We start from the raw sequence: 26,188 nt of genomic DNA, 5'->3' as shown, positions 1-26,188 counted from the left end.
TGTATATATAATATATAAATATATATATACATATATATATATATATACATATATATATATATATATATATATATATATATATATATATATATATATATATATATATATATATATATATATATATATATATATATATATAATCTTTCACTCTTGCACACACACAAGCAACACATATACATGTGCAGGTAGAGAAACAAAAAGCAAAAGACAATCTTATTCTATTATTCAGTCATACGCACAAAGTTAATCTCTCTCTCTCTCTCCTTACATCCTATCAGCGCACTCAATCAAATCCTATCATCTCGAACATGGACCTTGTTCGAGATAAGGAAAAGGTTGCCACGGCGTCCTCTCGGCTGTCCATATAGAATTTCTTTGCTAGACAAAGCCGAAAAGTTCTCGCTATTCCCTTGGGTTCAAAAGATGACGCTCGAAGATAGAACAGAGCCAATCGACGTCTAAGAGACAAGAGAATATACCTGAGCTGAAATGAGAGAGAAACTGAAAGCGAGCTATAGATAAAGTAGATGAGCAAATGAAGGAGAAGACCACTTGCTATTTTGTTTGGAAATGCTTTTATTAATTCATTCTGCTACGCTTTTAAATAATGGTTCCCTGTTTGGTCTTCAGCAGCTGACTCGCATCTCAAATGTCTTTTCTTCGATTTTGGTATTAATGTATGGCACTGCCGTTCAATTAATGCATACTGCGTGCTGTGTAAAATTTTTCACAATTCTATCTTTCTCTGCAGTTAGATCCTCCACGCGTATACATCCACAACGGAGCACTATAAAAAAAAATCTAACAGTTCTGACTTTTCTTCGGAGGCTCAGTTCCACAGAGTTTTTTACAAGTAGTGACCAAACTGTGATATGAACTCCTTAGCCGCACAGCTAAATCACTGGAACATCAGAAGTTCAAACTTGGCGTAATAATAATAATAATAATATATTATTATTATTATTATTTTTTTCTTTCCTTCTCTTTGATAAGTATCAAGATCTGAAAACAGAAATAGGAAGGATATGGGATATGTCAGTGGAAACTGTACCCATAATCATACGAACAGTAGGCACGATCCCAAGATCCCTGAAAAGGAACCTGGAAAAACTAGATGCCGAAGTAGCTTCAGGACTCATGCAGAAGAGTGTGCTACTAGAAACAGCACACATAGTGAGCAAAGTGATGGACTCCTAAGGAGGCAGGATGCAACCCGGAACCCCCCCACACTATAAATACCACCCAGTTGAATAGGATGACTGGGATAAGAAAAAAAATAATAATAATACCATTAGACATAAAGGACCTATGTGACATTCTACTACTTATATCTTTCCTGTGTCTTCACTTCCACAAATCTCCGCTCATCTCCAGCAGCTTGTCACTGACATAAGTTGTACACTAAATTTCTGAGTGACACTGGCATGGGATACTATTCCCCTTCAGAGTGAAAAAGGGGAAGATGAAAGAATAAAAATATCAAAACATTTTCTTGTAACTTGCATAACCAGACATGTCATTTTCACTGTTAAGTTTTAGTCTACCTAGGAGATGAAAAGAGCGCTAAAATACACAACAATACGACGCTATAAAATAGCATTCAGGTCCTTTTATCCAACATTAATCTTAATGGTCAGCAAATATATGCCAGATGCATCACAATGAATTCAACCAAGGATGGAGCTGACCTAAAAAGACAAGTGACGTTAAGGATATAATCATTTAAATTGTAAATTCTCTCTCTCTCTCTCTCTCTCTCTCTCTCTCTCTCTCTCTCTCTCTCTCTCTCTGGGGGAGTTTCAGAGAGAGGCACTACCTACCACATTAAAAAAATCAGCATCAAGCATCTATGCATCCACCTTCGATTCACTCTCTCAGTTGTCTATTGTTTTCGAATAAGGTCGACGGCCTAGTGAATGCATAAACAATTACACTGTGGTCTTGAAATGAAGTATTTGGGTAAGAATTTCAGTCTGGAGTGCCAAGCCCCGTCAAAAGAGTATTTGCGCCAATCAACGCTAACGTAATATCTAACGACTGGCATATGCGACCAGTAACGGCTATCCTCTCTCACGTAAAAGGTCTGTCGCGGTAAATAGTGCAGCAGATTGCTGTAAAAATCGTTCAGATAGTGAAACAAGCATGAAATTTGGCACAAACATTCCTAAGACTACACTCTCTTAGAAAAGGGCGCTGGCCACCTGAAAATCCAAGATGGCGGCTATTTTCAAAATGGCCGCCATCTATGTTGAGATTCACTGGTTTGGGAGCATCTATTGGATGGAATATGCCAGTTTTTTTTTTAAACCTCGACTTTTAGGTTATAAAAATGTTCCATACCACACATTTTATTGAAAACCCTTACTAAATGAATTGTAACCAAGATGGCGTACAAAATGGTTGCCATAAAAGTTTTTTTTTTATCCACAGCGCTAGCAGACATAGAGACCAACTGTTTTTATTTAATGGTATATTCATGTGATCAGACAGTTTAACTAATATGCTATTTTCAACTGAAATAGTAATGGTATGGTCACATACAACATTGTGTCTAAGACTGTAACCATAAAAAGAAAAGAAGAGAAATACGGACTAAACGCAACCAATCTATGTATAGGTCTCTCAACCTACACCTTTGAAAAATTCGAGGATAAGAAGGTAGGCATAGCATGACACGTTGGATGCTCAAGCTAGATTATCTACTGAAGAGAGGGCAATATTTATCTAGACTTCACATTTGCAAGTGCACAGAGCTGTGCAGGGAAGACCCAGCTTGTAGCACTTGCACCTTTCCCGACAGCCTGCTTTGCATCCACATTTGGTAAGCTGTTGGCAACTCTTGGCTAAGGCGAGTTGGTTGTCCAGAGGACTTGCCATGCTTCACCAGACTTTTGCCATCCCCACTCAGCAGGGTTCTCTGGCTGTGGCTGACACTGGGTGGCCTGCCCCCACACACAACCAGCCTGGTACGCAGCACGCTTGGTGTGTTGGAGGAGAGCTCCTGGTTGGTGGAATGGCCTCATATGCCCTTTGTTTTCTGGCAAACATATCAAGTCTAGCCTCATCCACAGTGCCAGCAGTGCTGGATCTTTCATACATAAGTATGACAAACCTCTCCAGGACCTTCAGGTCACTCTCTTCCACTCTGAGAGGGTAGTGACTCAGTTTGGAGAACACAGTGGAGGCCTCTGGAAAGATGTTCCATGTCTGCCAGGCGGTCTTCTTGCCCTTGCTCCGGAAGGCTGACACTGTATCACAGCCTGTGAACGCATGGAAGAAGAGCATGCCATTCACCTTCTCCTGGCCCAGAGAGTTGCACAGGTCATGCACAGCAATCCAGCGCAGGCTCTGGCCTTGGCCAAATGCCACCCATAGCTTCTCTAGCCCTAGATTGTGGAGAGTGGAGAAAGCACTGACTGCAACGACAAGAACATCTGTGTCATTTGCTTTAACCGTGATGGTCTTGGCTCCATGTTCTGTGGCATATTTGGCATGGAGAAAGATGCGGGTGTCAGCTTCCTCATGAAAGCACTTTTCCAGTCCCTGAAGACTAGCCTCATGAGTGCTGAGGACAGCAGACCCTTTCGTGGCAATGACAACATTTGTGGCAGACATCTGGGCAACTTTGTCTGCCAGGAACTGGAACAACTCTGTCTTGTTGGCATCGTGTCTTAGGAAATTGAGCCAGTTGGATGGAATTGTGTTCTTGTCTGTCACCTTGCGCTTCCTCCTTGACCACGTTGGAGCCTGGTCTCAGCTTTGAGGCTGGATGTATTGTATACATCAAATACAAGATGTGATGATGTGTACTTGCTGCTATAGGATTGTATCACAGGCAAGAAGTCGCAAAGTGCATAGCCCTCAAAGGTCTTTCCTTTCTTTGGTGGCAAGGCATGGACCAAAGCTGATCCATCTACAATGAGGACATCAGTCTTTGGTTCTTTGTCTTCTAGTGTAACATGACTCTCCAGGACCGAGGTCAGCTGAGACTTCTGACATGTGTACAGCCTCCTTGGTGGGGTGCTGAAATATGGAGATGCTAGTTCCATGGAAGGAGGTAGTGGCAGTAGTTGCAGATGGGTTGTGGTCGATGTTGTCCATCACTGCAGTGGTGAACAACCCTTTTACCGCAGTACTGGGGACAGACCACACCCTCCTCCACATATTTGCTAACTGTGGCATCTCCTAACTGTGCAGAGACCTCCAGTACTCTGTCATAAGAGATACTGAGGCCATACTGATGTAGCATTTCAACCAGGTTTCTCTTCCTGGTTTTGGCATAGACTGAGAGTCCCATGTAGACTGGGAATGGTGTTTCTCTGTCTTTGGAGTGTCTATGAGTTGTTGCTCCCTCTTTGTATTGGGAGTAGCAGTTGAACTGCATGAGCTGTGCAATGGCCTGGTCTGACTTTGATGCTCCAAATCGTAACTGTGACTTGATGTCAGCCCCATGCTCAACCATCCCTACAAACTGGAGCAGGAGAGGAGGCACAGAATTTCGTACACAAGCCTCAGAAAATGTGCCATCAAACCGTGACTGATGATCAAGTATAGACTTTCTGAGAATATTTGCTGCTTTAGCAATGATAACTGCCTCTGAAAGATCAGATGATTGAGCAAGTGCTTTTCCCACATCCTTTTGAAATGCAAGTAATACATCTCTGCCAGATTTATGAGCCTCAAGTTCTGGAATTTCTGCCAGAAGTTTGTCTTTGAGTCTCGTGGAATTTACACTTGGTGACTCTACACCTAATTGTTCCAGACGTTGTTGGTAGAGGTGGCAAATATCTGCCAGCCGAAATGTGACTGGATCATCTGAACAAAGGTTGTTTTCAACAATGTATGTCATCAGTTCTGACAGAACTAGTGGATACACATCTGATTCTGACTCAGTGCTACCTTGGTCTTTCTCAAGGCTCCTCAGGTAGGACCTTTTTCTGTTGTAGAGGGCACAAAGACAGGCATGGTGATACTTTAAACTCCTGTGCAATGACATCCCCACCAGTCAACTTAGCAAGGAGCTTGCCATCACTAAGTATCTCTGCACATTCACGCAATTTCAAGTCAAGGCCCTTAGTACTAGCCTGTCTGAGATCAGATGCAGGTGCCACTTTCTCACAGAAAATGCAAACTTCATTGTCATGACTGGTTCGGCGCAGTTTTGCACGACTAGTCTCAGTGTTGCTGGTCTGGTCATTGGATTGTCGCTTTCTTGCACGGTCCAGTTTAGTGTTGTTAAACAACAAGCGACAGTTCACATGGTATTTTGCTGCATTTTTCCTGAGAGTGGCCTCTATGCCATCACCTTCATCCAGCCTTGCTGGATCCATTATCAGTGGCATTTCATTAATTTCACTGAACATGGGAATGTTCCTTGCCAGCATTGTGTACCCATCATGGTCTAGGACATGATGACTTGGAGGTGATGTCAAGTGCTCACCTCTTTTGTCCTTCTGACAAAGACAACACAAACTCCAGTTTGTTTTTCTACTGCTCAATATTGGATTGGCATCACATTCTGCCATGATTTCACTTTTGATTAAGGCCGAGGGTTATCCTTTACCACCTTAAACAAAGCACACATTCCTGTATGGGATTCAACTAGGTTCGGTCTCCCTACACCTAGCCCGATCATTCATCCAGTGCCATTTAAGTCCCGTGTGATCTGTACACCATCCGGTAAGTACATGAACCATCATGTACAGCCCCCATACCCTTGGCTCGGCTCTCCGCTGGCACATCCTGTCTATTCAGGTGCGGCTATCTAACTATAGCTGGTCTGGGGCTGTTAGAAAGCATTTGGGACACTAAACTAAACTATACTACAACTACTAGTCTAAGACTACAGGATTAGTAAAGCTGGATTAGCTGGCACTGAACCCCATGCTGAGTTACACAGCAGTGATGTCACCAGTGTGCCCTGGTTGTGTGCAGACATACACTCTTTTACATTTATTAATTTTCCTTCAAAATTGATGAGTTATTCGAAAGAGATGGCCTCATTAGGATCTAAAACCACAGAAACCAAGATCCATGCCTAAAACGATAATTGTTGAACGGGCATTATTTCTCATTATAATTATTGTTTCTACCTTTTCTTGGCAGCCATATAGCCCCCATATTTAAAGGTAAACTGTACTGGGAAGCTACAGAAACATAATATTCACAAGAAATAGTATGGAAGAGCTTTACCATATTGCTAGAAGCAAATACATGCCATTCTAGTGAAAAATTAGCCAATATCTGTCGATACTGGCCGCCATCTTGGAATTTGGCCGCCATATTAAATTTTTGCGTGGCCAGCGCCCTTTTCTGATAGAGGGAACTTTAAAGAGCACTTGTGCAAAATTTCATGCTTGTTTCACTATCTGAACGATTCTTATGAAATATGCAATTATCTGCTGCACTAAAAGCAGTGAGGCAGTGTTGAAACACGGCTGCCTTACAAGCAGAGAATGGAGGATTAAGGCTGCTTCCTTAGATGAAAGATAATTACTCTGGACTGTCTCGAGTTCCTCTCAGAAACCACGATAATCGTGAAGGTTATAGTACTGACTGAGCACTGCAAGATCTGTATGACTTGGGAACATTTCTTTGGAGATTAAAAATGGCACATAAATCATATAAATGAAAATCTCCCAAGTTTTCATACGAAGATTATTTTTTATATATAGTGGCGCCTGTATCTCGAAAAAACGTTGCTCCAAAATTTAAAATCTCACTGGGAATAGAAAAAAAGTGTGGATGTAAGATATTCTCTGATAAAAATATTTAAGTGAAACAACTGGTGTAATAAAATGATTAAATATGCCACGTAAGCTTTTCTGATAGGTTCTACTCGATGCGCAATAAGAACCTCTCATTTCATCATACTTAAGATATGTCAACAAGAAATGCTATCAAATTAACATTTATACTTTGAAAGCAATCTTAATATACCTAAATATCAACTGGTTAACTTTTAGCTACTTAAAATAGAACAGAATGAAGTATACCTCTATAATATTGAACTAACTCCCCTCTATCTCACTCACATGAGTTATTTTCTGTTAATTCACCTTCAGTAATTCTCTCTCTCTCTCTCTCTCTCTCTCTCTCTCTCTCTCTCTCTCTCTCTCTCTCTCTCTCTCTACTTTGGTAGGCGGCTTCTCCCCGCCTTTCCCATAAAGAACAGTTCTATTATGCTGTTTTACAAGACTCCCCCAAGCTACTCTTAGTCCCAGTAGACCGGATTTCATCGCTAGACTGGGGTTTGTCGCGTTGGAATTCAGCGCAGACCGAGAGAGAACAACGGTCTCCATTCATCCAACTGAGACTAAACGAGAGAGAGAGAGAGAGAGAGAGAGAGAGAGAGAGAGAGAGAGAGAGAGAGAGAGAGCTTGTTCATCAAGGTGATACTGGGAATACCTCGTCGAGGTATTCCTAATACCGAGGCTCTCCTCCTTGTCTCATGAATATACAAAGTCTGACGGGGAGCTGGTCACTTCCGTCATTACTCTCGCTCTCCCTCCCAAGCGACTGTGACCAACTACAGTCGACCGACTTTCCGGTAGGTGATTCACTGCTTTGGCTAAAAGAAGCTTAACGAGTTTAAAACCAAAAAGGTCAAGATCGCAAGATCGTACATTGAGACGGGAGCATTTAACACACAATGGAAGCCTATAATGGAAATTCTTTTTTTTTTACTTACCAAATAACACACGTCACGCCAAAATCACTGTCCACTTATGCCGACACCAAGACAACAACGAATATAACTGAATTCTAACGTAACCCTATCCTTTTTGTGTTTGCATATAATGGAAATCAGCACTTTCAATTTGCAAAATTGATTTAAAATTAATCTGTAACCATGGAAACAAAAAACCGATCCCTAAACCGATTTTAGCAGAAATAGAATTACAAGCAACAATAATAAGATTTATCATTATGATCTCAATGGCTGCCAACGCTGACTCACGCAAAAGGTCTCAGTGAAATTCTGCCACTCCTGTCTTTCTTGTGCCTTATCTTCCACAAATCTCCACTCATCTAGCTTCTCAGCTCACAGTTGCCATCCAAGCTGGTCTGGTCTTCCAACTCTGCAGGTGCCCAGAGGAGCCCAGCTGAAACTATCACGTACTATTCTCCCCGGGATTGATCGACGTACACGTCCAGGCCATTTCTCTCTCCCTTTCATCACCATCTCACCTGCATATGAGCTACCGTAACCTCCTCTATGGTATAATTTCTAACTCTCTCCTGCCATCTGACTCCTAATATTCTTCTCAAGGCATTATTACTCTTAAATCGACAAAATCGAATTTCGTGTGCAATTTAGTTTCTCTGATTTCCAGACCTTCAATCAATCTGCCAATTGTTAGATTGGCTTTGTATAGTTTTCGCTAAATACTAACTCAATGGACTCTTTACTGGATATCACCGTTCTTAAATATTTGAAAGATTCAACATTTCAGCCTTTCTCTATCGAACGTATAAAAAATCTATCCAGACTAAAGTTGATGAAGTACAATGATTCATATTATAAGACAAAACACCGAAAGGTCTTCCAAAATCACACCAGATCTCTGGAAAAATTTGGAACATAACTCTAAGACTGCTACAAGGCGTCGCTGTATATTTGTTCTTTTAAGGCTTAAATAAGTCTATCATCAAGAAAGGGTGTGGTCTTGACAATGGAATGCCATTTCACAAGCGTCGAGGACCCCATTCAGACCTATATTTATTCATTTGCAGTAAGGTACGATAGTAATAAGCCAAATGGAACTTTGTCATTTATATCTTAATGCCTCGACATTTCATCCTTAAGAAATTCGATTAATGTACTGCAGTTGTGTATATGAATACCGACAAATGAAGTTAAGGCATCATGTCCACATGTATACATATTCATCATGTAACCAATGTTTCCTTCATTATATATATATATATATATATATATATATATATATATATATATATATATATATATATATATATATATATATATATATATATATATATATATATATATATATATATATATATATTATATATATATAATTTCACCTGACACGAGTTAACACATCTAACCTCTTCCCACGCTTCTAATCCTAATGTTATCTCTTTAAGACCAGCCTTTAATCCCCCCCCAACTCACACATGCCCTTTGTCCCGTAAAGGTCAACCTTTTTCAAAAGCCTTCAATGCCAGTCCCCCTTTAGTCTCCGGATCACTCAATGAATGGCCGGAATGAGATGTATGTGTAAGTTAAATGGCAATGTGTGTGTCATAACATTTCAGGCGCTGGGGTTCGACCTGTTTTAGCCGAACGTTCAGATGACAACGTCGTCGCCAAGACCGGAATGAATTGAACTGAATATAAAATTTAGGCCAAATGCCGAGAACTGGGACCTTTTTAAGTTCATTCAGCGCTGAAACGGAAATTGACAGTAAAAGCTTTGAAAGGTTTAGCAGGAGGAAATCTTCGCAGCTTCACTTTGAAATAATTGTTAGGAGGGGGTGGAAGGTAAGATGGAAGAGAGTATGAAAGGAGGTACAGTAAAAGAAACGAAAGGGGTTGCAGCTAGGGGCCGAAGGCAAGCTGCAAAGAACCCCCAGTAATGCCTACAGGGGTCAAGACCAGAAAACACGGAATGGATAAACCCAGAAATACTTTCCAGAATGAAGATGCACGGGTGGAGGAATGGCTGTTTGTGCACAATTACAGTCTTATCGTAACGGGAACCAGTAGGAAGCAAATGCCCAAAGAGTAATGGTGGAATTATCAACAGCTATTCCAGCATTTCTCAGGATGGCAAACAGCGAAGACACAATAAGTAACCAGTTGGTTCTTAGCCTCGTAAAAGAAGTCTAATCGTTCCGGCCAGCCCTAGGAGAGCTGTTAATCAGCTCAGTGGTCTGGTTAAACTAAGGTATACTTAACTTTAACCAGATCTCGGAGAGTGAAGCAATGACGTAAGTAGCGTGTCAGTTTAATTCCGAGCGAAAGGGTTGAGTTTCCCGCCATGACGTCCACAGCAAACATTTCTGAGATCCATCAGAAGGAACCTACGCAACCACAGAACTCTCGGTTCAGCTGAATTGCTTCAATACCAAGCGACCACAAATCCAAGAGTCAATATAGATGACACAAAATACTTTTATTCCGAGAATAATCATCAAAAGCAACTCACTTTACGGGGAGTTTACAACAGTCAAAAACCCACAGTAAACATAAGAGAATATGAAAAGAGGATCACGATTTAATTAGAAAAACTCAAATTATCACGTTCATTTGTTTTCACGCGGCCCACTGAAGTTTGGCGCTAGATAAACCTAAGCAATAACAAACTAGCAAGTATGAACCACAATTTAGGATCAAAGATGAATGGTTAAACGTACATCCACGGTTTAGTATACCGGTTATTTAGCAGTTAAAATGTCATCTTAACGCTCAGACGAAAATTAGCTATATCCGGCAGGAAAAAATAGTTTATATATATACCTTGTGTTTTTGTGGACGCGCGCCGCACTTAAACATTATTCAAAATCAAACCAGACGTCATATTAAAGCTATTGCATCAAAACATCTTTCCATCTATCTATAAAAATAATATCGGAGCGGATCTTGTTTGTTCTCCCCGCGGAGAGAGTAGGGGAGACATGACACAGCCAACCACCCCCTGCAAACCGGTTTGTTCGCCCCTGGTGGGGGCGGGGTAGGTAGGGGGAATGGGAGGGTAGGGGAGACATCCACCCTCCTCCTGCAAACCTGTTTGTCTGCCCCAGGTGGGGGCGAGGTAGGTAGGGGAACAGGAGGGTAGGGGAGACATCCACCATCCTCCTGCAAACCTGTTTGTCCGCCCCGGTGGGTGCGGGGTATGTAGGGGAATGGGAAGGTAAGGGAGACATCCACCCTCCTCCTGCAAACCTGTTTGTCCACCCCAGTGGGTGCGGGGTATGTAGGGGAATGGGAGACATCCAACATCCTCCTGCAAACCTGTTTGTCCGCCCCAGGTGGGGGCGGGGTAGGAAGGGAACGGGAGACATCAACCATCCTCCTGCAAACCTGTCTGTCCACCCCGGGTGGGGGCGGGGTAGGCAGGGAACCGAGAGGGGTGGGGGAGACAAAAGAGCGAAGTTTCAGCGCGCGCCAACAAGCTCGTTTATAAACTAATCACAGCCGTTTCCTTATTGCCAGAGTGAGATGAAGTTCTGGTAACCGCTGCAACCTCTCCAAATTGCAGAGCTCGTCGGAGAAAAGAGGAGCAATCGTTCTTTACGGAGGAACATCGACGCTTCTAAACATCTGACTTTTTTTTGGTGGTATTGAGGTCAACAGCTCGCAGCTGTTAATCAGTGTGCAATTTCTCGTAGCAACAATTTTCGCAAGATGCTCATCAGTGTCACCTAAGTTAATATAATCGTAAACGTTATAAAGAGAGAAGTGTTCTTCAAGAAAAAGTAACTAAATTTGTCATTAATAATAGTTTTCGAACACTTAAATCTCCCGTATGTCGAGCATCTATTATTATTATATTGTTGTTATTTCTACTTTTTCCAGAAACGGCACAAATGCTGACGGTTACGAAAATGAAAGGAATATTTCCGGAATAAAAAGAACGTCTAAAATTTGTCTTGCGAATGATCATAAACACTAATAACAAATGAAAATTCACAAAGTAATTTTTCATTGAAAAAAAACTTACTACTGCTATACAAGTCAGTCACTAAAGATGATGAGGACGAGGCGTGGAGTACAGATGGGGAAGAAGGGAGCCAAGGAACGACGTAGGAGAAAGTTGAAGACAATCTCTATCACCGTCAATTTAGTCTTCTCCCACAAATATAATTAAACCGAACAATTAAGAGGTGTTGCATTTCACCTAAGGAAGTTGCTTCCTAGTGTGAACCACTTGTAAATGAACCAAACATAGGTGGACTATTGCGAAAAACAGGCGTTATTCCTTAACTGTATTCCTTGGTTCAACTAGCCCAACGTTTCCGACACTGATATGTACTCCTGAGGTCCTTCGCGTTGAACTGAAATCCGTTTAGTATTCTTTCCACTTTGAACGGCTTGCTCATACGATATTCACTAAAATATTTGACTCAATTATCTCCATCTGCTTAACTTTGTAGTGTCTATGGTTTTAGTGTTGGTGGAAAACAAGAATGCAATTAAATACCATTTCACTTTTCAAAAAGAGACACTTATCGATATCTTAAGAATTGGTCACTTTCCGGGGGTGAGGCCTTCTCATTTTGATGGTTTATATTTTGATAGAGCAATGAACACACGTCTAGTCTTCTCTCTCCCCCTCTCTGCAACACGCAACAGTCGTCTAACAACTGGGTACATAATTCGCCGATTATGTCAACAAAGGCACTGGATTTTTAAGAGACACGCCCATCCTCGCCCGGTTCAAAAGTCGACCACGGGTCGACAGAGAGAGAGAGAGAGAGAGAGAGAGAGAGAGAGAGAGAGAGAGAGAGAGAGAGAGAGAGAGAGAGAGAGATTCGAATCCTGGCCAGGGCAAATGCCCTGATCATATATAATTCCCTTTTGGAAGTAAGTTATTATCTGGACAACGTAAATTCGATGTTATTGCCTGAACTGGAATGTTTTCTAGATGGCTTACAGCTAACAGCAATCCCACATAGCTCGTAACCTAAACAAACCTGTACTTTATATTTAACATTCAATTCAAAAGTGTTATCTAAAAACGCATCACATCCAAAATGGTATCATGGCAAAGTCATGATAATATTGCAAATAAGTACAAATGTCTGTTGAGCTGAGGACCATTATATATATGTGTGTATAGATATATATATATATATATATATATATATATATATATATATATATATAGAGAGAGAGAGAGAGAGAGAGAGAGAGAGAGAGAGAGAGAGAGACCAAAAACAGTCATCCAAACACGGAAAGACCGTTTACTGATTTCATTCCCGGAGGTCTTTCACTGCAGCGAATCTTTATCATACTGTTAAAAAGTTCACTCTTGCTAAATCTCTTCCCTGTGATATTTCTGTTCATTGTAATTAAACCATCACGCATGATAAAATGCGCGTAGGTAACAATTTCATCCTATGTGGAAATCACATTCGTGAAATCCGCAACACACAACCGAAGTAAGGAAATGTGTGACATGCAACATCCAATTGCAACAGATTATTTGAATGCACTGCCACAGAACACCAAATGCATGACAAAAACAATGTATATGGAGCCAGCCAAATATCTTATTGGAAGGGTTACCATTGAAATCATCTATGAAACTGGTTCATGAAATATTTCGAGTTGCGTTTAGAAATTGCAGATAAAATGAAACTGAACACCAGACCAGAATTTTTATTTTTTTAATTTTCAACACTTTTTTTTTTTAACTAAATTACTATTAAATGAGGCGTTTTATTTCGTGAACCGGATGAGGCTCGGTGTCACGTCCCCAACAATAGCAAAATGTAATCATTTAAACTATGTTATTTGAAGTCCAGGAATGGTTATTATATTATTCTGCTATAAGGTTCAAAGAAAACCTGTCATATATTACTTGCTAATCAACTGGATGTTAAATTTCTAACAAAGTTTGAAACAAAAAATGATACTGGCTTGATATCGGCGACATGAATGGCTAGCATGAATTTGACGTTATCAGTTGATATAGAAAGGAAAAAAGTACATCCATTAAATCCCATACACAGTCACCTAGTTTTATTAGCATTCGTCCCATACTGTTACGTTTACAAATCCTTTATAAATTCCAGTATGCTGAATTTTTCGAAATTCCGGCCCGATTTCAATAGACCTCATTTCGAAAGGTGACTCTAAGGCTGCCTTCAGCAGTTAGGTTCCACTTTTTTCTTACCAGCTATTCTCTTCATCAGTTTAAGAATACTGGAGGCTTCAAGGCTCCCTAATATCCCCATACCTCATATAGTAATCCACAAAAAGAACAAAGGAAAATATTAGGCATCCTAAGTGACCCTACTCTATAAAATGCAATGTTTCCACATACCTATTATTCTACTTATGACAGACAACCTTCGGATGATGAACACGCTTAATTATCACAAATTCGTACTTAATATTAAATGCGATGCAATTATAGAAATTACTTAGACGAGAGGGGTATACACTACACCAGTGGTTCTCAACCTGGGGTAGGAGGCGCGAGCACTAGGAAAAAATTAAAACAATTATATTCTATTCTCTTAACTTGAATGTTAGAATATGAAAAATGCAAATATTCAACACACTCATTTTCCTTAAAATATGCAAGGGGGAGGGGGCCGTGGAGGGAATCTAAAAGGCTTGGCAATAAAAAGGTTAAGAACCACTGCACAACTGGTTAAAAATTCAACACACTCACCTTAAAATACGTGATCTAAAAGCTTCGCCAACTGGAAAAAAGAAAAGTAATTTGTTAACTATTTTATTTAGCCAATATGAACTCTTCTGTACAGTAAAAAAAAAATCGTAAAATCATTCTGTGAAAAAGACGCTCTGCAAAGCATAACAGTTAAACACATGATCTGTCACGTAATAGCAACTCCCTTCACAGTCTAAACCTGATATCTACATTGACGTGAATTTTAAAATTGTGTGGATTGAAATAGTTAACATTTAACTCTGAGAAGAGCTATTACAAATTTCGGATCTTTCCTAGACAGCGACCCCCTCTTTGCGGCGTGTTTAGTGCAAGCCCGTTGAGGATTACCGTATAAACATAAACAAAAGACTGTAAATATAAAGATAATGACCCCAAGAAATATTAGTCCTTCATAACGACCCCCGAAAACCCTTAGGGGTCACTGTCTAGGAAAGATCCCAAATTTCTTTACCACACCTACTAAGGTCCCATAACTAATTTTATGATTAAGGAATTCCAAAGCTTAAACTGAATCATCAAACTTTGCTATTATAATCTTTTAAGGGCTCAGCACGTTCTCCGAACCACACTGGTCATTCGATCTGTTAATTTAAACAAGGCTGGTTCAAGCCAGCTCTTGGGTGGATGACCCCCAAGAATTCCCTTTGGGGATACGCGTGGGGTAAGCATCCTCACGCCCAGTAATACTCTGCCTGAGGAATAAAATGTAAAATTAAGGCCAAAGGCCAGGCGCTGGGACTTATGAGGCCATTCAGCGCTGAAAGGGTAATTGAGAGTATAAAGGTTTTATAGGTATAACAGGAGGAAAACCTCGCAGTTGCACAATGAAATAATGGTTGGGAAAGGGTGGAAAGTAAGACGGTAGAAAGAGAAAATATACGGAGGAACAGTAAAAGGAATAAAAGGGGTTGCAAATAGGGCCCTAAGGGACGCTGCAAAGAACCGTAAGTAATGCCTACAGTGCACCGCGTGAGATGCACTGACGGCATTACCCCCTCTACGGGGTACTCTCACTGGGAACCAGAGAATAACACCTTTTGGAACCACAAGCTCAAAGGGGGAACTTGAGTACATATGGTAAAATTATTATTATTATCATTATTATTATTATATATATATTATTATTATTAACTTCAAAGTAGGTGGAAAATTTTTTTATAACTGTCTACAGAAGCTGGTAATGATTAAAGCTTCACGAAGTAAAAGACGAATTTCATTTAGCCAACATAACTGTATCTTGTTTCCATGATTATCAACCGTTGTGCTTGATCAAAGTGTTATTTGTATCTGTAATTAACAACTATAATTATAATGGCAAAAAACATGTTCCCTGGAAGCGTTTTTAGAAAAACAACACTTTTCAATTACGAGAGGAAACAACAGTGTTTACCAGTAACAAGCTGAAAACGTGCGAGGTGCCTACTAACGAGACCATAATACCTCTATTACATAAGTATACTTAACTGTATGTCTAATGCCTTATGTTACAGCGGTAAATGTCAAGGCTATGTCAGCATCAGTGACAAGCACTTTCAAAGGTAGGAAATCCAGTTATCCAACTGTCAAATATCATAAAAAGTAACTTTCATTTCTTCCTAAAAGTAATGCCTAAGGGACAGTTAACCCAGTGCTCTAGTCCTAGGCTTAAGCTTAAAAGAAAAAATGGAAAAACAAAAAAAAATGGTCTAGGCCGGATGAAGCAGAGGCAAGCTCACTGGAAAGAACAAATACAAAAAGCAACTTACATCTTCTGATGTACATAAATATCAAATACTCTAGACTCATCATAACTAGAACTAGTACAAAAGCTGACAAAGTAAGAACTGAAAAAAAAAAAAAAAAATTTAAAGCGGTTGTCAACTTTCAGTCGATATCGACGGGTTATGGCGAAAAATCAAACTTCAAATTTTAAAGCCTACCAAATCACCCTAAAGTGGGCACCTAATATTTTCAAAAATTTCCAAGCGATTTAGCATATTAGTTATTAAGTGATGCTGCCAACAGACAGAGAGGCAGAGAGGCCACCCGCCTAAAAACATAACATCCTTGACGTCATGTAAATCATGATGTTTTAACCCCCACTTGCGCCTTCTTACGACACTCGATCAAACTTCAACGAATGAACTCAGCATTTCCAATCTGAACAAGAGTGTTTGTTGTTTAAATGAAACACTTAAATAGAATTTAGGCCAAGCGATGGGACCCATGTGGTCGTTCAGCGCTGAAATGAAAATTTACAGTATGAAGGACTGAATGGTGTAACAGGAGGAAAACCTCGCAGTTGCACTATGAAATAATTGTTAGAGAGGGTGGAAAGTCAGATGGAAGAAAGAATACGAACGGAGGTACAGTAAAAGGAATGAAAGGGGTTGCAGCTGGGGGCAGAAGGGATGTTGCAAAGAACCTTAAGTAATGCCTACAATGCACCACATGAGGTGCCCTGACGGCGCGAACCCCCTACGGAGATTATGTGAAACACTATGTCCTGTTACAAAAGAATAACTATCAGCCCAAAATTGGGTGGGCCCTCACTGGTCGACGTGACCAGATACGGTTGTGTTTCTTTTGAAAAATTAAATCGTTCTCAAAAGCAGCATGCATTATGAAACTTTCATTGTAAATTACAACATGAACTAACTTGAGGGGACCTCGTTAACTGCACCTATAACCAAGGTCTAGACCTTGCCTATAACAGTCAATAAAACTATGGGCAAAAAGAATCAACAAAATAAACCCAGAAATAATCTATTCTCATGACTGAATCTACCCGTAAACCAGGACAAGAACTGCCAAAAATCTACATAAGAACAGTAATAACGAAAAAAAAATATACAATCTGACCGCGGGTGCATACCTAGCAACAACGGTTATCGTTAGGTCACCGGTAGAGTCGCAACCCTGGGCTGGACCCCTCTGAATTCCTCTTGATAGTATTGTGAGATGACGATAGAATTACATCCTGCTTTCTCTCTCTCTCTCTCTCTCTCTCTCTCTCTCTCTCTCTCTCTCAGTGATACCATACTATGCCTGAGTCACAGTCGATCACGAGCGTGTTTCTCGACCTTAAAAGGCGTGAACGAACGCCTGTTATTTTCGGTTCTGTAACTGACATTCTTCGTTATACATTCCCACTTTAACCGTCATGGCTCCTCTCTCTGACGTCATCTGCCTGTCGCCAACTATCTAAGCCACAACACCAATTCGCAGGCACGATCCACCTCCAATAAACAATCGCGACAATTGCAACACCGATCCGTTAAAAATAACTACTTAACGACCTTCCGCTCGTTAATCCTTTAATGAAAAGCAGCAACGGATCCAACTGGAAGCTTGACGCAAAGCCGGTAAGAGAAGCCAGCATTCGAACACACTTGAAGACAATGGAACAAGGTGTGAGAAAGACGGCGGAAGTCAGATAAGAGGAAATATGGCATACCGTTAACTATAAAAGTATGAAAATTCTCTCTCTCTCTCTCTCTCTCTCTCTCTCTCTCTCTCTCTCTCTCTATATATATATATATATATATATATATATATATATATATATATATATATATATATATATATATATATATATATATATATATATATATATATATATGTATGTGTGTGTGTGTGTGTGTGTGTGTACTGTCCCCGAAGACATCACGTGAAGATTATAAACTTTGACAACTCTCGAGTCGATTTTTAAATTTTTGAGCACATCTCGATCCTTAATAAAAAAACGCACAAAAAAAGTAAGCTCTGCTTCAGAGGTAGATTTGCACGTACTACATCCCACCAGATTTCCTAAAACTGCTTATAAAGCTCGTTAAATTTACCCATAATTAAATCCGAACTAATCTCTGTGACCACTATGAATGCACTGTTCCCATTAATATTTTTAGCTTTTTACATGTTCAGCCACTTCCTTCGCGTGTAACCCTCAATCTACTCTGCTCTGAATAACTGGCCAAGCCGTCCTCCCAGTTCCGCCAATTTCTCCTCATCAATCATGTCCGTGCATCAACAATGGTTGTCTCGTGATCACACACAGAAAAGACAACAAGATCACAACCTCAGATGACGTTCCAAATGACTGTGGGAACTTCCGCTTCGAGACAGTCGGCCAGTTTCTTGATACAGTTTGCATGCAACTCAGGACTGGACAATTGGCGAAATCCAAGAGAAGGACAGTGAATAAAAGGAAAGACAAATGAATAAGGAAGAGGGAGAAAACCAAGTACATCACATGTTTTCAAACATGGATATCTGCCTCGACTGCCCGCCTTATATAATAACAGAGTTTGCGTCACCTTTGTTACAAACCCTAATAAAATGTTGTCCCAATTCCACATCACATGTTTCTATAGCAAGGTGTCTCTTTTGAAAGAACAGACTTCTATTAAGAAAATACTTTTTTCGAAGGCTTGAATAGCACACAATGTTCACATTTTGTTAACGATACGGCAGGTGAGAGAACTGTACAATCGACCTTTGTCAAAATTAAAACTGTGTTCGTGCATATGTCAATTCTGTAAGCACTGATCGGTCCCCTGATCATTCAAATGCTTATTAACGGTAACAGAAACTGTCCTTTCTGATTTCATCCTGGTGACAATCATTCAAGATAGCTTTGGCCACTCGCTTATGAACTGCAACAAATTATAAAGAACTTTCTCTCTCTTTTGACAAATACGCCAACCACGCTCCCTATAATCTGTGGCTGAGCAAGACACGAAAAGCAGAATATACATACAAAATATGGATTACAGACACACTCAATTTTTATAATTACATATTACTTGAGACTTCACACACACACGTACATATGCACACACACATATATAAGTACATATACTGTGTGTGTATATATATATAACCTAACTCTACACTCTCCAGTTTATTTGTTTTAGGTTGATTAAACTAGCAGTGGCTAGCAAAAGCTCTCTTTGAATACATACGTGTTTTTATATGAATTTTATATCAGTGTGGATTCTTTTGTTTCACTTTGGTTTTATGTACAGCCCTCCACAGGGATAATTCCCTCTCTGACGGGCCCACGTACGTTTTCAAAATAAGGTGCTTCTTATATTTTACGATTGTCTTTCAGTGTTTTCTCGTCAGTATAGTAGCTCCTGCAGAATAAGAGTCTTTAGTTCCTTTTTAAATTTGCAGATTCTTCTTGTATCCTCTTCACTTCAGGCGGTATTCTGTTGTACAGTCTTGGTGCGCAGTGTACAAATGCTCTCTCGCTGGAGCAACAAACAACCTGAGGGTGTCTCCATCCAACAGCAAAACATGTCGTAGACACCTTCGATAACATATTTGCTACAGACTTGAGACTTTGTGACTTGTACATGACATGTATGGGACATAGCCCGAGACTACTCTTTAGACAAGCCTAGGACATTGTTTCAAAACTCACTGTGAAAATAATGGAAAATAATGGGAAGTAATGGGAAAGTAAAGTCGAGTGCATCTAAGCCCTCACTAAGATTCACGACAATTGTGGAGGAGTGAGTGGATTGCAACATGATGATACTGGTTTGTTGGTATCGTGCATTTGTCAAAGGCTAGTTCTCCATTGGTGGTTGTTCACTTGTTTTCAACTTGTTTGTGATAAGGTTACCGACACGCGTCCACACTGCAGTAAAACGCTTCATAAACACATTTCAATAACTTAACACAAACATCACAAATACAAATCAACGCTTTAATGGTAGCTCTAGCCAGTGCTTCACACGAATGTCCAGCATATGCCAATGGTTCGTTCTCCATTCTGACTTATTTTCATCTTGTTTGTGATACAGATGAAGTTTCTGATGTGCGTAAGACGTGTACCCTAGCAACCGTGAGCCGAGTGCTGCACCCATTTAACACCGCGCCCACTTTACTGATGGCTCCTTATTCAAAGGTGCGTATTTCTGCTTGCATGTGTGGCAGTAATAAGCTTTGCATTTCTGTATTTATATCTACAGTAAACTTGTCCTAAATAGTCTGCTTTCTTTCTTTCTTCTTTGGGACTCAGGGGGTAATATCCACAGCCGATATCATTAATCTTCATTAGAAGGGCAAATGCTCGTCACTACTATGTTTATGCTCCCATATTTTGTAATGCAATCGTTCATTTTGTTGTACTGTTAATACGTAAACTGATTCAAGCCAGTGATGCTAGACGACACTTTCGAATATTTAACACGATAACACTGCTTTTGAAAATATATAGTGATCTATTTACTTTCTACTAATACAATACAATACATCGACCAATCAGGGGCAAGACAAAATCTTCAATGACATCGGATGCAAATATTTAACAGCAAGAAAATAAAAGACCACAGTTGCTTCTGTGGTCTTTCAGTTGCTTCTGAATACCATTACATGAAATAATTGTTTATGTATACTTAAACTTTCACTACAGAATCAAACGCCAGATACAAATGCTCTTCGTCCAGACTGAAGTGGTGCTAGAAATTCTCTCTCTCTCTCTCTCTCTTCAAAACTGATCCTAAACATTCTCTCTCTCTCTCTCTTCGGAAGTGATCCTTAAAATTCTCTCTCTCTCCTAAATTGATCCTAAAAATTCTCTCTCTCTCATATAAAGTGATCCTAAAAATTCTCTCTCTCTCTCCTAGAGTAATCCTAAACATTCTCTCTCTCTCTACTAGAGTGATCCTAAAAATTCATTCTCTCTCTCTCCTAGAGTAATCCTAAAAATTCTCTCTCTCTCTCTACTAGAGTGATCCTAAAAATTATATATCTCTCTCTCTACTAGTGATCCTAAAAATTCTCTCTCTCTCTCTCTCTACTAGTGATCCTAAAAATTATCTCTCTCTCTCTGCTAGTGATCCTAAAAATTCTCTCTCTCTCTCCTAGAGTAATCCTAAAAATTCTCTCTCTCTCTCTACTAGAGTGATCCTGAAAATTCTCTCTCTCTCTCTCTCTCTCTCTCTCTCTCTCTCTCTCTCTCTCTCTCTCTCTCAAAAAGGATCCTCTTCAGTCTCAAGTACCCTCCTCTGCCATAGTCCCATTAAACCTCTTGTCATTTATTCGCCGAGGAATGCCGAAGCACATCCAGTAATGCGTTGATTTATGCTCTTGCCTTCCTCATTCCCCCAATCCAATATCAAGAATTTTTTCGCTTACTTGAAGCTATTTGTGGCAAATCTCTTGAACTTGGGGCACACTTAACGTGTAGGAAAATACAGTGCTGTAGCGAGGTATGCTTTGGAAACAACGAGTAATACAATATGTTAAAGTTTGGGGTGATATATCTAAGAATGGAATTGCTGTATTCGGACAATTTACTCTTGCCTACTGTACGTCAGGGTACAGGATGTAATGTCATTCCTTGCCATTAAGGGGTCTTTATTTTTCCACTGTACAGGAACCTTCCTATATTTCCAACTGACAGCTTCAATTTTTTTTCTCCAAAAGTGAAAGATTGTAACAAGACAAGAATATACAGTATAGGAAGTTTCATATTTCATTGGAATAATAATAATAATAATAAATAATAATAATAATAATAATAATAATGTTAGGCAGTCTTCAGTATTAACTATACATGTATATATTCTGAAAAAGTGTGAATCTCATTGACCTAACCGCCCTCACTTGTCAAAAAAAAAAAAAAAAAAAAAAAAAAATGTCATCCGCGCTTAAAAACACTTTATTCATGTAAAACCAACATTCATATAATGCCCATTCTCTCTCCTTGCGAGCCTTCTTTTTAGAATAACATTGTGAAAACCTGACATCAACTACCTCTCTCTCTCTCTCCTCAACCCACCCAGTCTTTGCCCATCCCTTTTTCTCCTCCTTTCCCACCTATGCCCATCCCATGTAACAATATAAGGCAAAGGGTCCGACAACCAGTTACCTGTGTGGGAGAGGGGTTGACCTGGCTGACTCATATGAAGATCTGACTCACTAATATTCTCTCTCTCTCTCTCTCTCTCTCTCTCTCTCTCTCTCTCTCTCTCTCTCTCTCTCTCTCTTATACAGATATGTCTAAATTTTGTGTATGTCTAAATGTTTGTATATATATATATATATATATATATATATATATATATATATATATATATATATATATATATAAGTATATAAGTATATATATAATATATATGTATATAATTTGTGTATGTGTATACCAGACTCGATGCAAGTGTTTCATGGTGTTTCTTTCATGCAGAAGAAATGAGTTTCGTGTAAACAAGAGTAGGAAATCTGATTAGCATATACATCAAAGCTCCAGTTTCAAACACTTGTAGAACAGAGTTCCACTTGTTTGCTTTGAGAAAGAAAGTTCATATTCCATTAACATACAAAATGCAACTGTAATTCCATGCAAAAAATTCGTAGCGGGGAATTCTGGGGTTCAAAATCACACAGAAGGAAATTCGAGTTGCAAGCACATTCAGAAAGAAGTTCGTGTACCATACTCCAAGCAAAAGGAAGCTCCAGTACACTGCAGAGAGGAGCCAGTATCCCAGTCGCGCGCAGGAAGTTCAAGGAAATTCGTGCTCCCTAAACGTCCACAATTGTTCTAAAATTCAAAATACAAAAACACAAGGAATATAGAACGATTTCCCAGCACAGATATAGGAAAAAGTTCGAGTTCCGCGCATATGGCAAGAGGGTTCAAGTTCCATGCACGAAAGAGACGGGTTCTCAGGTTCTATGCACATTCACGAGGAAATCTGAGTTCAACTGACACCCAGGAAGAGGTTCACGTTCCAGGTACAGAGTTCAGGTTTCCAGAACGTTAGAAGGGCGTTCGAACTTCCTGTATATTAAGAGGGAAACTAATCCCAAGCAAAGTAGATAAAAGTTCCAAGCACGTTCAAGAGTAGGTCCGAATTCCAAGCATGTAGAGAAGTTCGGGTTTTCAGTGCATGAATAGGGTAAGTTTCTTACACTTATAGTGTAGTTAGAATTTTAGCACATTCCAGGGGTTTGAGCCAAGACTCGTACTTGAGAAGGTTACGGTCGCTGTGAACTTTCACATCACGTACAAGGGAGACTTCGGGGATACAGGGGAATACACGAGGCTTACAGAAAAAATCAAATTACAGTGACATACACAAATCATGTACATTCAAAACGAGATTCGTTTTTAGCCCTTTCAAGGGATGGTTCGAACTCTATGAAGGAAGTTTGGGTAACGTCATTTTTTCCCATTTTTATTATCCACTTTTACTCTGCGCTTGATACAAATGGGAACATTTCAACGTCACTTATTTGATTCTGACACAAACTGGAGAACGTTAAACAGTAAGAATTAGGCAGACAGAACTGTTTTTTTTTTTTTTTTAATTCTTTGCTATCCAAGCGTCCAAAGTTAATCTTTAGCAAAGAGTATGCGGAAGAAAGAAAGATAGAAAGAAAGAAAGAAAGAGGCACTCCTTCACTAGTGTAAAAGCAATTAACAAGAGGCTCAGAGCTTGCGCTTACCAAATACTGTTTATGTCAGCTGCGATTTCTTTTGTACGTAAAATCCGTTTCTTTGAGCATATTAAAATATTCTCTAACATTTCACAGTTAGTATCAACTAGCTTTAATAAATTACATACCCATTCCTCTCTGCTGGCCTATTCGGGCCAGCCCTAGGAGAGCTGTTAATCAGCTCAGTGGTCTGGTAAGACTAAGGTACACTTTTTTTTTTTTTGGATTGTTGTCGCTTAAACATTTGCCTCCCATGCAATTCCCACGGTTGGAAGTGAAAAACAAATCCTATTTCCAAACATGGTTGCTGCGAAGAATTCCCACCCAGACAAAATTATACTTTCAAAAAAATTAAAATTCAATTTTTCTCTCGCTTGTTGTGTTCCTTCACAGACGTTTTCGGCAATAGGAGCTCCCCCACGTGGGTAGAGCCAAATATAAATCCCCTTCCCCTTCTCTGCCAACCCTGCTTCTACCCAGATGGCCATTCTTGACGAGAGGGAGAATCCTCCCTTTCCCGTTTTCGCGTGACTTATATAGTTACACCAGAGCAAATACATTCAGCGGGAGTCCTTTTCGTCGTCGGAAGGGAGTTGCATCACCGCCAGCACAATATGGTACATAGCCTACCGCACGGTATCAAAATCCGAATCCGTAAGCAAGGAGTATAGGCCTATAACCCGCTTTAATAATAATAAATTAGGTATACTTGGGGATACCTGCTTAGCATAAACGTCAACTACTCAAGACATTAACCACTTCTCGTCAGCTTTCATCTGAACGTACAAATTCATATGACTGTTTTACAAATTCATATGACTGTTTGTCTCTGTTATAGCAGTAGTCGTAACGGCATGTGCTTCGATATTCCGTGATTACCTAAATCTGTTAAACATCTTGGCGATTACCTAGCCGTCAATACATATTCTCCCAACGAACGACATTATCAAGCAAGGAATTCGCTTGAATTTCCCTTTAAAGCAACGTTCACTGAGAGAGAGAGAGAGAGAGAGAGAGAGAGAGAGAGAGAGAGAGAGAGAGAGAGAGAGAGAGAGAGAGAGAGAGACGCTCGACGAACATTATCAAGCGAGGAATTGGTTTGAATTCCCCTTTAAAACAACGTTCACTGAGAGAGAGAGAGAGAGAGAGAGAGAGAGAGAGAGAGAGAGAGAGAGAGAGAGAGAGAGAGAGCAATCCACATTCTGCATTACCTTTCACGTAAATTTTCATAGCAATCAACGTAGCGCTCAATAGAAGGCAACGCACAGCCCAACAACATTCGCCCTTCCCTTTCAATCTCGTAGCAGTCCTTTCCACTTCAGACCACTCTCCCCTCCCTCCTAGAGTCTCGGTCCCTCGCCCATCCCCCAAGGAGGTTAGATTGACTTGCCTATCCCTAACACCCGAAAACAAAATCCCCCACGCAGCTTAACCACTTCCCCACCCTCGGCAAAGCCCCCTTCTACCTGTCCCTACCCCTCCCCCTCTTCTAAGTGTCAACATAAACAACCTCAAGTATGGCCCGACTGCTCTCGAGTGACTAGCCGTCTTCCCGAAACGTCCAATGGGTTTACAACCTCATCGACAGACGCCGGCAAATACGGGCTGGTCAGAACACGAAGTCTGTAATCTATTCATGAAATATAAATAAATTTGATATCTATTCTTCAAGTTTACGGTGTTTTAAAATAAAAATAAACTAATTACAACTAAGCACAGCCATGAAGACTGAAGACATGAGCACTTAGCACGAAAACAAACAACAAAGAATACCTGTCACTACTAAAAAAAACATTGATCATTCACACAGTGAGATGCAAGATCACAATTAACGTTGTATTTAAAAAAATAAAGGATTCAATCTTACATTTAAAAACATACTGGGAAGCCTATTGGATTATAGAATTTCTATTGTCAAGGTAGCGTGGGTCAAGACTAACGATGAGTGGGCACAAGAAGTAATCTTGGGTCATACTTCAAACTTGACAATAAAAGCTTAAAAGTGGTACAAAACTGCAGGTCATTTACCATGAGTCCTTAATTAAGTCTCCTCGTTACGTAACTATTCTGAACGATAAATGTCGAACTACAACAGAATATCCGCAATCAGCCAAGCATATCTACGTTGAACCTTGGAATTGTAGACACGAGCATGTTGAACCATCACAACCCTTCTTCCCCGAACAGCTCTTGCAACAGCTTACTACTTCACACTTCATAAAGACACATATGGAGCTGCTCTAAAAATACACCACCTAAACTCAAGCTATCTGTATCTTCACCGTAAATACAAAAAGGTCTGGGCTATTTCCTGTTCCTACCAAACATCGACCGGAAAAGATAATTTTTTTTTTTACATTTTT

At 40.0% G+C, this 26,188-nt stretch overlaps 1 protein-coding gene across 5 annotated transcripts in view; it reads right to left on the bottom strand.

The window, feature by feature from the left end:
• The window catches only part of Myo61F (Myosin 61F), a 241,577-nt gene that overhangs the window by 134,850 nt on the left and 80,539 nt on the right, over positions 1-26,188 (bottom strand). For all 5 annotated transcript variants that reach the window (XM_067132741.1, XM_067132725.1, XM_067132732.1 and 2 more), the window contains exon 2: positions 14,373-14,403. The gene's annotated coding sequence lies outside the window, so the exon portion shown is untranslated. The remainder of the gene's footprint in view (positions 1-14,372; positions 14,404-26,188) is intronic.

Source organism: Macrobrachium rosenbergii, chromosome 32 (assembly GCF_040412425.1).
Source record: "Macrobrachium rosenbergii isolate ZJJX-2024 chromosome 32, ASM4041242v1, whole genome shotgun sequence".
In the NCBI taxonomy this organism is placed as follows: domain Eukaryota; kingdom Metazoa; phylum Arthropoda; class Malacostraca; order Decapoda; family Palaemonidae; genus Macrobrachium; species Macrobrachium rosenbergii.
Note: the sequence above shows the minus strand (reverse complement) of the source record. Positions and strands in the feature narration are given on the sequence as shown.